Here is a 12,588-nt window from a genome sequence, read left to right as displayed (position 1 = left end):
AGCAGGAAACAACCTCCTTGACCTCCACCGCAGCAACTTCTTACTTGACACATCCCCTAAAGCAATGGAATCAAGAGCAAAAATAAACGATTGGGACCTCATCAAGATTAAAAGCTTCTGCACAGCCAAGGAAACAACCCACAAAACTAATAGGCAACCAACGGAATGGGAAAAGATAGTTGCAAATGACATATCAGATAAAGGGTTAATATCCAGAATCTATAAGGAACTCACCAAGCTTCACACCCGACAAACAAACAACCCAGTGAAGAAATGGGCAGAAGATATGAACAGACACTTCTCCAAAGAGGACATCTAGATGGCCAACAGACACATGAAACGATGCTCAGCATCCCTCCTCATCAGGGAAATACACATCAAAAGCACACTGAGATACCACCTCACGCCAGTCAGAGTGGCTAAAATGAGCAAATCAGAGAACTCTAGATGCTGGCGAGGATGTGGAGAAACGGGCACCCTCCTACACTGTTGGTGGGAATGTAAACTGGTACAGCCCCTCTGGAAAACAGTGTTGAGGTTCCTCAGGAAACTAACAATAGAACTCCCCTAGGACCCAGCAATAGCACTGCTAGGAATTTACCCAAGGGATACAGAAATGCTGATGCATAGGAGCACATGTACCCCAATGTTCATAGCAGCACTCTCCACAATAGCTAAAACATGGAAAGAGCCTAAGTGTCCATCAACGGACGAATGGATCAAGAAGATGTGGTTTATCTATACCATGGAATACTACATGGCAATGAGAAAGAAGGAAATCTGGCCATGTGTAGCAACATGGATGGACCTTGAGGGTGTTATGCTGAGCGAAATAAGTCAGGCAGAGAAGGACAAATATCATATGTTTGCACGTATAGGAGGATTAGGAGGAACTTGACGGAGGACCATGGGGGAGAAGAAGGGGGGAAATGGTGGGAGAATGGGGGAAAGGGAGAGAGGCAAACCATGAGAGACTCTTGAATGCTGACAAAAACTGAGGACTGATGGATGTGGGGGGGAGGAGGGATGGGTATGGAGGAGGACGCTTGTGGGGATGAGCACTGAGTGTTATGTGGAAACTAATTTGACAATAAACTATTTGTAAAAAAATAAAAAATAAAAAAAACAAAAATAAAATGCCCATTTCCTTCCTAGAGAAATGGCTGATGCTAGGGCTGGAGCAGGAAAAATAAAAGATGAACCTGGAGCATCATGGTTTGCCAGAAAGTAAGCAAAAAAGAGAAAGAAAGAAAAAATGGATGGAGGGATGTCAAAGGACAAAGGAGCTGAATTCAAAGAGCCCCCAGTGGCCAAAGCTGAAAGAGATGAGCAACAAAATCAATAACATAGTATTGAATTTTAACCTAACGTATAAAATAAATATATATGTATCCATATTGATACCAAAAAAGTGCCTAAATAACTAACTACATGATGAAAAAGAAAGAAGCCTTCTATCCAGAAGAATTCTAAATAATATTTCCTTTGCAGGAGCTGGACAAGAATCTCTCCTCCCCCAGCTTGATGATAGGCTGGACTTGGAGTCTTGTGCCAAAGCATCAAATGTAGAAGAGGAACTCTAGTGCAGTTTCTTCACGGTACAGAACACAGCAGACATTGCCCTAACCAAGTGATCAAGGTTAACATCACCATGTAAGTCATGCGCTGTCATGTACTCCCGGATATGATGAGATATGAAGGGCACTTCACCTCCGGGGAATTCTTCCCCCAATCCCATCATCCCTGCCTAATGATGAGGAAAACATTAGACAAACCCAAACTGAGGTACATTCTACAATGTCTTGACCAATACTCTTCAAAACTGTTAAGGTCATGAAAAATAAGACTGAGGAAATGTCTGGAAAGGGAGAGGACTGAGACATGAATATTAAATACAATGTGGTATCCTGGCTCTGATCCTGGCATAATTAAAGGACATTAGTAGAAAATTTGGACAGTTATGTATAAAGCAGAGAGTTTAGTGTGATACTGCACCAGTGTGAATTTCTTAATTTTTATAAATGTGCTGTTGTTTGACATAAAATGTTAACATTAGAGGAACCAAGTGAAGAGTGTACGGGAACTCTGTGTACTAGCTTTGCAACTTTTCTGTAAATCTCAAATTATTCCAAAATAAAAAGTTAATTAAAAAGAACTTTTTTTTTTTTACTAACTATACATACCTTAGAGGATTTTCAGTGTAGAATTTCTGCTACTAAAATTTCACAACGTTAAATTAGCTGTACATTTAGAGGTTGTAGGTAACTTTCATGAAATTTGGACTGTTCTTCGACTTTCTGAAAGAATATGCTCCCATTACACCATGGGGACCTCTAGACACACTTCCAAGGCCGCAGGAGTCACAGGAGGGAGCCCCCTCCTCCCTCCCATGCCGAGCCCTGGAGGACCCCTCCTGGCATGCTCTCTGAGGATGGGGACAGTTGGCCCCGTCGTGTCTCTGGCATGGCTGACACTTGCTACCAGAGCAGGGAGTAGGGATTTGAACTGATATCTCTGAGTACATTAGAAATAAGGAGGTTAGCCCTTCCTCTGATAAGGACTTGAGTCTGGCCCTCCTGGTGGTGACCAGTGCCCACCAGCCCACACCCCCATTCCAGCCAATCTTAAGCGTTGCAAAGCAGGGATTGTGCTGAGATGAGGTTCTGGCCTCTAGTCTTTCTAGAGGACTCTGGCCTCTCCAGTCTCTCCAGCCCTTTGTCTTCAGGGATATCAGCATAGGAAATAGAGGCTCCTGGGGCCAATGAACTCAGGTGCTTTCTCTGTTCCTTGAACAGAAGCCTGGGGCCGTAGCAGTCATGAATCTCTGCTCATCACCCTGAGTATTCTGCTATATAAGAGCTCCATCCCATTTCTACTTGCCTTTTGGGACACTCCCCTTAAGCTCACCCTGTTCCCTGCCCACCACATTCTCTAGCCCTTTTTTGAGTCGTCAAAACTCTAGGCAAAATGTGATATCTTTAGTGTCACCTGTAATATCCTCCAAATAACCCCTCCTCAGGCAAGATCCTGCCTCTCCAACTAGGTTCCTTGTAACAAAAAGTCTTGGAGGAAGGCAGGGGCTCACACTCCCAGGAGAGGGCAGACAGAGGGGCATGGGGTAATGATTACAGTAAGAGGGAGAAGACCCAGGAAGGGGAGTGCACACTACATGGGCTGTGTGGGTGCACACTCAGGGACCTGACAGGAAGCCAGAAGTATCTATTCTGTAAATAAATATATGTCACGCAGAAAAAGTAGAGGCAAGTATCCAAATGCCCCTGTATGGCCTAGAGAGAGCCTGAGGGGAAAGCAGAGTCACAGACTGGAGCACTGGAGAGCTGTGGTCCCATAAAAATCTTTCAGTAGGTTTTCGTCAATTTCAGCCCATTTTAGACCAAGCCACCCGTACCATCTCCTCTTGATGCACATTTGTCGTGATGAATTATATGTTTCTACAAGGGGCTTGCTCATAGTTCTGACATCTGTTTGGAAATTCTGCAGCTGTCCTGACACCGAGAGCATGTTATGCAATTTTGAGGTGCTCCAGAAGTACTTACAAATTGACAGACTGACACTGAACAGCAGGATTACATGAGCCTTAAAAATGCATTCATCTGATCTCTGAAAGTGCTGTCATCTTACATATGCCATGGACTTTTCTATTGTAAAACATTTCAAATGAATGGAAAAGAACAGAGTAATACATCCACCACCCATATTTCACAAATATTAGCATTTTGCCCTATTTCACTTTTTTTTTAAGTAAAACATTACAGGGGCACGTGGATGGTTTAGTCAGTTAAGCGTCTGACTCTTGATCTCTCAGCTCAGGTCTTGAGTTATGAGTTCACTCAGGGTTGTGAGTTCAAGCCCCGTGTTGGGCTCCACGCTGGGCGTGAAGCCTATTTAAAAAAAAAAAGGTAAAATATTACAAATTGAGTAGAAACTCCCTTTTGTGCTTCTCTAAGATCCTGTTCCCCTCCCTCCACTCTCCCCAGAAGAGGCTGCCATCTTAAAATTGTGTGCATACTTCTAGTCCACGTTTTTACATTTTTATTATACTTACATTCATAAATCATATGTATTGTTTTGCTTGTTTTTACACTTTAACAAAAACAGTATTACCTCACTGTACCTCTCATGCTGCAATTTGTTGGTTTTCATTAACTTTATGTTTTTGGAATTGATTCACACACAACACTCGCATCTCTAGTCCATTCACTTTCACTGCATAGAACAGAGCATCTTATTGTGTGAACACACACAATTATCCATTTTCATGTTGATGGACATTTGCATTGCTTTAATTTTCATCTATTACATAAAATGCTGCTGTCAACATCCTGTGCACATCTCACGGTTTGTGGATTTGAGCTCCACATTGGGGCCTGCTCTGGAAGCTCAGAGCCTGGAGCCTGCTTCGGATTCTGTGTCTCCCTCTCTCTCTCTGCCCCTTCTCTGCTCGTGCTCTGTCTCTCTATGCCTCTCAAAAATAAATAAATGTTTAAAAAAAATTTAACTCTATAGTGTAGGAGATGAGAGCTTTCCTCCTAAGGTCAGGAATACAAGGAAGTCCACTCTCACCTCTGTTACTCAACATAGTGGTGGAAGTCCTAGCCTCAGCAATCAAACACAAAGAAATAAAAGGCATCCAAATAGCAAAGGAGGAAGTCAGCCTTTCATTCTTCACAGACAACATGATACTCTGTATGGAAAACCCCAAAGCTTCCATGGAAAAACTACTAAAACTGATCCATGAATTCAGCAAAGTCACAGGATATAAAATCAATGCACAGAAATCTATCGCATTTCTATACACCAGTAATGAAGCAGCAGAAAGAGAAATCAAGGAATCGATCCCATTTACAATTGCACCAAAAACCATAAATACCTAGGAATAAACCTAACCAAAGAGGTGTAAAATCTATACCCTGAAAACTATAGAAAGCTTATGAACGAAAGTGAAGAAGACACAAAAATGGAAAAATAATCCATGCTCATGGATTGGAAGAACAAATATTGTTAAAATGTCAATGCTACCCAAAGCAATCTACATATTCAATGCAATCCCTATCAAAATAACACCAACATTCTTCACAGAACTAGAACAAAGAATCCTAAAATTTGTATGGAACCGGAAAAGACCCTGAATAGCCAAAACAATTCCGAAGAAGAAAACCAAAGCTGGAGGCATCACAATTCTGGACTTGAAGATGTATTACAAAGCTGTAATCATCAAAACAATACTGTACTGGCACTAAAACAGACACATAGATCAATGGAATAGAAAATAGAACCCAGAAATGGACCCACAAATGTATGGCCAATTAACCTTTGATAAAGCAAGAAGAATATCCAATGGAATAAAGACAGTCTCTTCAGCAAATGATGCTGGGAAAACTGGACAGCAACATGCAGAAGAATGAACCTGGATCACTTTCTTACTCCATATATAAAAATAAACTCAAAATGGATGAAAGACCTAAATGTAAGACAGGAAGCCATCAAAATCCCAGAGAAGAAAGCAGGCAAAAACCTCTTTGACCTCAGCCACAGCAACTTCTTACTCAACATGTCTCCAGAGGCAAGCAAAAATGGACTATTGGGTCCTCATCAAGATAAAAAGCTTCTGCACGGTGAAGGAAACAATCAGCAAAACTAAAAGGAAGCCAACAGAATGGGAGATGATATTTGCAAATGATGTATTGGATAAAGAGTTAGTATCCAAAAGCTATAAAGAACTTATCAAACTCAAAACCCAAAAAACACACAATCCAATGAAGAAATGCAAAAAACGTGAATAGACCCTTCTCCAAAGAAGACATTCAGGTGGCCAGCAGATACATGAAAAAATGCTCAACATCACTCATCATCAGGGAAATAAATATCAAAACCACAATGAGCTACCACCTCATACCTGTGAGCATGGCTGAAATTAACAACTCAGGCAACAACAGATGTTGGCAAGGATGTGGGAAAACCGGAACCCTTTTGCACTACTGGTGGGAATGCAAACTAGTGCAGCCACTCTGGAAAACAGTATGGAGGTTCCTCAAAAAATTAAAAATAGAACTACCCTACAACCCAGCAACTGCACTACTAGGTATTTATCCAAAGGATACGGAGTGCTGTTTCAAAGGGGCACATGAACTCCGATGTTTATAACAACACTACTGACAATAGCCAAAATATGAAAGAGCCCAAATATCCACTGACGGATGAATTGATAAGGAAAATGTTGGGGCACCTGGGTGGCTCAGTCAGGTAAGCATAGACTTCGACTTGGGTCATAATCTCACAGTTCATGAGCTGACAGCTCGGAGCCTGGAGCCTGCTTCAGATTCTGTGTTTCCCTCTCTCTCTGCCTTTTCCCAGCTCACACTCTGTCTCTCTTTCAAAAAAATAAATAAACATTTTAAAAAATTTTTAAAGAAGATGTGATTTATATATACAATGTAGTATTACTTGGCAGTCAAATTGAATGAAATCTTGCCATTTGCAACAACGTGAATGGAACTAGAGTTTATTATGGTAAGCAGAATCAGTCAGAGAAAGACAAATATCCTATGATTTCACTTATATGTGGAATTTAAGATACAAAACAGATGAACATAAAGGAAGGGAAGCAAAAATAACATAAAAACAGGAAGGGGGAAAAAACATGAGAGACTCTTAAATACATAGAACAAGGGTGTCTGGGTGGATCATTTGGTTAAGCTACCAACTTCAGCTCAGGTCATGATCTCGCAGTCTGTGAGTTCGAGCCCCGCATTGGGTTCTGTGCTGACAGCTCAGAGCCTGGAGCCTGGTTCAGATCCTTTGTCTCCCTCTCTCTCTGCCCCTCCTCCGCTCATGCTCTGTCTCTCTCTGTCTCTCAAAAATAAATAAATGTTAAAGAAATTTTTTTAAATATATAGAACAAGCTGAGGGTTGCTAGAGGGATTTTGGGTGGGGTGAAGGGCTAAATGGGCAAGGGGCATTAAGGAGGACACTTGTTGGGATGAACATTGGGTGTTATATGTAGGGGATGAATCACTGGATTCTACTCCTGAAATCATTATTGCACTATATGCTAACTAACTTGGATGTAAATTTTTAAAAATAATAATAATAAATAAATAGGAAAATAAATAAAGGTTTTGCAGTTTTGTATCCTCAAACATAGTTTTGTTCTTATGTGGAAAACCAATCATGCTATTGGTATTTATTGACTCATCCTTCCTTTCCTCCATTGACTTACATAAGCTCACTTGTGTCATTTCCCAAATTTTCATCCATCTAAAAGTTTGTTTCTGGCCTCTCTATTCTGTTCTCTTGGTCTATATGTCTATTTTATTTGCCACAGCATTTTAATAAGTCTTTTTTAAATTATGTTTTATTTATTTTTGATAGAGAGAGTGTGAGCAGGGGAGGGACAGAGAAAGGGAGACACAGAATCCAAAGACAGGCTCCAGGCTCTGAGCTGTCAGCATGGAGCCCAGTGCGGGCCTCAAACACACAAACTGTGAGATCATGACCTGAGCTGAAGTCAGACACTTAACTGACTGAGCCACCCAGGCTTGATACACAGTAAGGCAAGTATCCCCATCTTTTTTTCTTCATCAAAATTGTTTTTGCTATTCTTGAAGTTTCGTTCTTCCATATGAATTCCACTAAAAAAAAACACAGTTGAAATTTTGATCAGAGTTACATTGACTTCTTAAATTAAAATGGGGACAAATGGACATCTCCATGTTACCAAGCCTTTCCACACATAGGATATCTCCCTTCTTACTCAGATCTTCATTTTATTCTTCAAAAATGTTTTATATGTTTCTCCATGATGATAGAGAAAATTCTGGGGCACCCGTGTGGCTCAGTCGGTTGAGTGTCCAACTCTTGATTTCGGCTCAGGTCATGATCCCAGATCCCAGGCATTGTAGGATCAATCCCCACATGGGGCTTTGTGCTGGGCATGGAGCCTACCGAGATACTTTCTCTCCTTCTCCCTCTGCCCTTCTCATGCTCACTCTGTCTCTCTCTTTATATTTATATTTTTAAACAGCAAATTCTGTTATTTTTATTCTTGGATATCTGATAGATTTTATGAATGGTACCTTTTCTCTAACTTTTCCAAGTGGTTTTTATGTTGTAGGACATTACTGATTTTGCATGTTGATCTTGCAGCTAGCAAACTGCTGACTTACTCCAATATCTTGTCATAGATTTTATGCATCAGCAAATATTGAGTTTTTCTCTTCCTTATGAATTCTTACCTCTCAACCTCCTCTTATTTTATTGTATTGATTAAAACCTCCAGTATATTGTATAGTAGGGGTGCTACAGGCATCCTTGTCTTATTACTGACTTCAATGGGAATATAGTTAGGATTCATTTTTAAATGCTATTTATTATAGATGTTCATTAGGATTCCATATTGTGTTAAGATAATTCCCTTCTAGTCCTAGTCTGCTAAGAGTTATTTTTTTTTCATCCTGAATAGATTTTAAATCCTATTTATTTAAATCCTATAGAAAAAAGTTTTTTGCTTCTATTGAGATGATCATATTGCTCCTTTGATCTTTTAAGGAACTGGATTATGGTGATAAATTTTCTGTTGGTGAACATCCTTGTACTCTTGGGATAAACTCTACATGGCCATGATTTATTTTGTACACACTACTGCGCCAGAACTGGTGGACAGTAGAGTCCTTATATTGCAGTGTGCTCTGTAGTGAGAGCCCTCAGCATCCCCTTCGTACAGTAGCTTGGAAAAATATCAGAATTTAATTGCCATCAGATTTCAGTGTGATAAAAGGACTTATCTGCAGAAAATAATGGAATGAATGGTTAACCCTTCTATCTCTGAACATTGAATGAGATCAATTTCCAGCTGCTATTCTCTATTTTGTATATACTATATACTGCTATTACAACTTTGGAATTTTTACATCTATGTTCCTCATTTTACACCTATGTTCCTATCTATGAGATTGAAACCTTATCCTGGTTTAGAATTGATTATTTAAAAACCAAATGGGTGGGGGGAGGTGCCTGGGTGGCTCAGTCAGTTAAGCATCTGACTTCAGCTCAGCTCATGATCTCATGGCTCATGAGTTTGAGTCCTGCTTTGGGTGAGCCCGTTTCTCTCTCCCTCTCTCTCACTGTCTCTCCCTTTCTGCCCCTTGTGGGATTCTCTCACTCTTTCCGTCTCTCTCTGCCCCTGCTCACTTGTGCCCTCCTTCTCTCTCTCTCTCTCAACAACAACAAAAACAAACAAACAAACAAATGGAAGTTTAGCTTCCACTTAGAATGCACAAAGCCACAAGATAATATCAACTCCCACCCTAGGAATGAAAAAATATAGATCATCTACAGAAATATAACTTTCCTAGACTCCATCAGAACGCTGAGGCAACCATGCGAACTGGATTCCGAAGACTGAGAAGACCCTTGAAGGAAAGATGGGATACATGAACTGTTTTGCTTTTGTTAAAGCAGGGGAGGAAGAGGTGGCCGCCATAAAAGTGGATAGGAAGAAAGCAGCTAAAATGTTAATGAACTCCTTAAAGCCTAGTGTGGGTTAACATGCAGTTTAGAATGGGGTTTCTCAGCTTTAGCACTATTGATATTGTGGGAAGGATAATTATTTGTTGTCAAAGGTTGTCCGAGGCATTGTAGAATATTTAGCAGGATTCCTGGCATCTACCTACTAGATGCCAGTAGTACCACTGCCCTAATTGTGATAATCAGAAATGTCTTCAGACATTACCAAATATCCCTTGGGGGGCAAAATGCCCCGATTGAGAATCACTGGTTTAGAACAATGGACACCCAGACACAGGGTGTCTCATAAGCTTTTTTTCCAAGGGCCTTCACCTAGTACTGATGTAAAGGACAGTGGCAGAGAGAACCCCAAATTAAAAAGCAAAGATGATCAGATCTCTGACAAAACTAATATGTTGTCTACAAGAAACTCATTCTAAAAATAAAGAGAGAAATGGTTTAAAAGTAAAAAGATGGAGGGGCGCCTGGGTGGCTTAGTCGGTTAAGCGTCCAACTTTCGCTTGGGTCATGATCTTGCGGTTCGTGGGTTCGAGCCCCGCGTCGGGCTCTGTGCTGACTGCCAGCTCAGAGCCTGGAGCCTATTTCGGAGTCTGTGACTCCCTCTCTCTCTGACACTCCCCTGCTCACGCTGTCTCTCTCTCTCTCCTAGAAATAAATAAAAAACATTAAAAAAAAAGAAAGTGGTCCATTTAAAAAAAAATTAAAGTAAAAAGACGGAAAAAGGAGATTATGCAAGCAATACTCAAAAGAAAGCTGGAAGAGCTATATTAGTATAAAAAAAGTAGACTTCTGGGGTGCCTGGGTGGCTCAGTCGGTTAAGCGTCTGACTTCGGCTCAGGTCATGATCTCATGATTTGTGGGTTCGAGCCCCGCGTCGGGCTCTGTGCTGACTGCCAGCTCAGAGCCTGGAGCCTGTTTTAGATTCTGTGTCTCCCTCTCTCTCTGACACTCCCTTGCTCACGCTGTCTCTATCTCTCTCTCAAAAATAAATAAAACATTAAAAAATGTTTTTGGAAAAAAAACGTAGACTTCAGAACAAAGCCAGGGATAAAGAGGAACATTACATAATGAAAAAGGGATCACATCAGCAAGAAGATGTAACTGTCTAAATGTGTATGCATCTAAAAACAGAACTTCAAAATAGATAAAGTAAAAACTGTTAGGATTAGAAGGAGAAATAGGATAATATGCATTTATAGTTGAAGACCTCAACACCCCTCTCTCAGTAATTGATAGAGCAAGTAAACAGAAAATCAATGAGGATGTGGAAGACCTGAACAGTACTATCAACCAACTTGACCTTATTGACATATATAGAACACTCTACGCAACAAAAGCAGAATATACATTTTTTCCCCCAAGCACACATGAAACATTCATCATGATAGACCATATCCTGGGCCATAAACAAATCCCAACACATTTAACGAGACTGAAATATTACAAGCAAGTCCTCTGGCCTCGACAGGATTAAATTAGAAGTAAATAACAAAGATATTTGGAAAATCTCTAAACATCTTGAAATGAAACAACACTGCTAAATACCCACACATCAACAGTGATTTACAAGAGACATTAGAAAAATTTTAATTGATTGGAAATGAAAACACAAGTATATCAAAACCGGGGGGATATATAGTGTTCTCTCTCTCTCTTTCTCTCTGTCTCTCCTTCTCTGACTCTCTGTCTCTTCTCCAAAACAGTTTCTATTTTTTTTAAATGATCCATTTCTAGCTGGTAAAACACATCTCTAAAACCATCTTGTCCTGGTGCTTTTATTGAGAGAGGGCAGAAGACAGAATTTGATTAACTATTGATTCCTTTTCTCTAATTTTTTATTTTTTCAAGTTTTTCTGATGTCAAATGACTTGTTTGTTCTTTCACTGATAAGGTTGCTCATACATTTGCATTTTTAAGAAGGGAAGGTTACAGGGGCACCTGAATGGCTTGGTCAGTTAAGCATCCGACTTCAGCTCAGGTCATGATCTCGTGGTTCATGGGTTCAAGCCTCACATCAGGCTCTGTGCTGACAGCTTGGACCCCAGAGCCTGCTTCATATTCTGGGTCTCCCTCTCTCTCTGCTCCTCCCCTGCTCATGCTCTGTCTCTTTCTCTCTCTCAAAAATAAATAAACATTAAAAAATAAAAAAATAAAAAGAAGGGAAGGTCCCAAAGGGAAGAGACCCTCACTGCTGGAGGCAGTCCCCGGCATGCTTCTGTGGGATGAAGAGAAGATGAGGGGACTCCTGCCATCTCTTGACAGCTCACCTTGGAAGTGATCCCTTTCCCAAGAAAGCCTTGACCCATTCTAGGTGACATGGAAGTCATCCTCAGCCTTGACACACAATAGGTGGGGCCAAGAATGAACACAGCTCACCAAATACTATTTGTACATTCTCTCTTTTCCTTGACCACCCTTTCCCATAGGTTTGTCTAGTTTATTAGTCATTTTAAAAGAGTCAGCCCTGGTGCACCTGGGTGGCTTCAGCTGAGCATCCCACTCTTGATTTCAGCTCGGGTCAGGATCCCAGGGTGGGGATTGAACCCTGCATTGGGCTCCTGTGCTAAGTGTAGAGCCCACTTGAGATTCTCTGTCTCCCTCTGCCCCTTCCCCCTTCCCCCGGGCTCACATGCTCATGTGTATTCTCCCTCCCTCTCTCTCTCGCTCTCTCTCCCTCTCCAAGAAAGAAAGAAAGAAAGGAAAGAAAGAAAGAAAGAAAGAAAGAAAGAAAGAAAGAAAGAAAGAAAGAAAGAAAGAAAGAAAGAACCAGCTCTTAGTTTTGCCAATTATCTCTACAGGTATTTTCATTCTGTGGAGATGGGAGGATGATGGCGGTTTGGTGTAGTTGCCGTTTGCTTTGGTGGTTCGTTCATTCTCAGTCTCCCTCCTACGCCACTCCACCAGCCTCTGGGTTCCCCTCCAGTGGCAACCAGCGTTACTAGTTGGTTTCTTACCTACCGTTTCAGCAAGATTTTGTGAACGTATGAGCAGCTATGGGCATTTATAAATCGTACTTGTGTAGCTGTAACTCCTTATTATAAA

At 40.9% G+C, this 12,588-nt stretch overlaps 1 long non-coding RNA gene across 1 annotated transcript in view; it reads left to right on the top strand.

Moving 5' to 3' along the window:
- LOC120247029 overlaps positions 1–2,090 on the top strand; it is a 154,506-nt gene extending 152,416 nt beyond the window's left edge. Inside the window, exon 3 of the long non-coding RNA XR_005532205.1 lies at positions 1,492–2,090. This is a non-coding gene — a long non-coding RNA (uncharacterized LOC120247029). The remainder of the gene's footprint in view (positions 1–1,491) is intronic.
- The last annotated feature ends 10,498 nt before the right edge of the window (positions 2,091–12,588 follow it).

This window comes from Hyaena hyaena, unplaced genomic scaffold (genome assembly GCF_003009895.1).
Source record: "Hyaena hyaena isolate Hyena2069 unplaced genomic scaffold, ASM300989v1 scaffold_497, whole genome shotgun sequence".
Taxonomy (NCBI): Eukaryota; Metazoa; Chordata; class Mammalia; order Carnivora; family Hyaenidae; genus Hyaena; species Hyaena hyaena.
The sequence above is the reverse complement of the archived record's forward strand: the minus strand, read 5'-3'. Positions and strand labels throughout refer to the sequence as shown.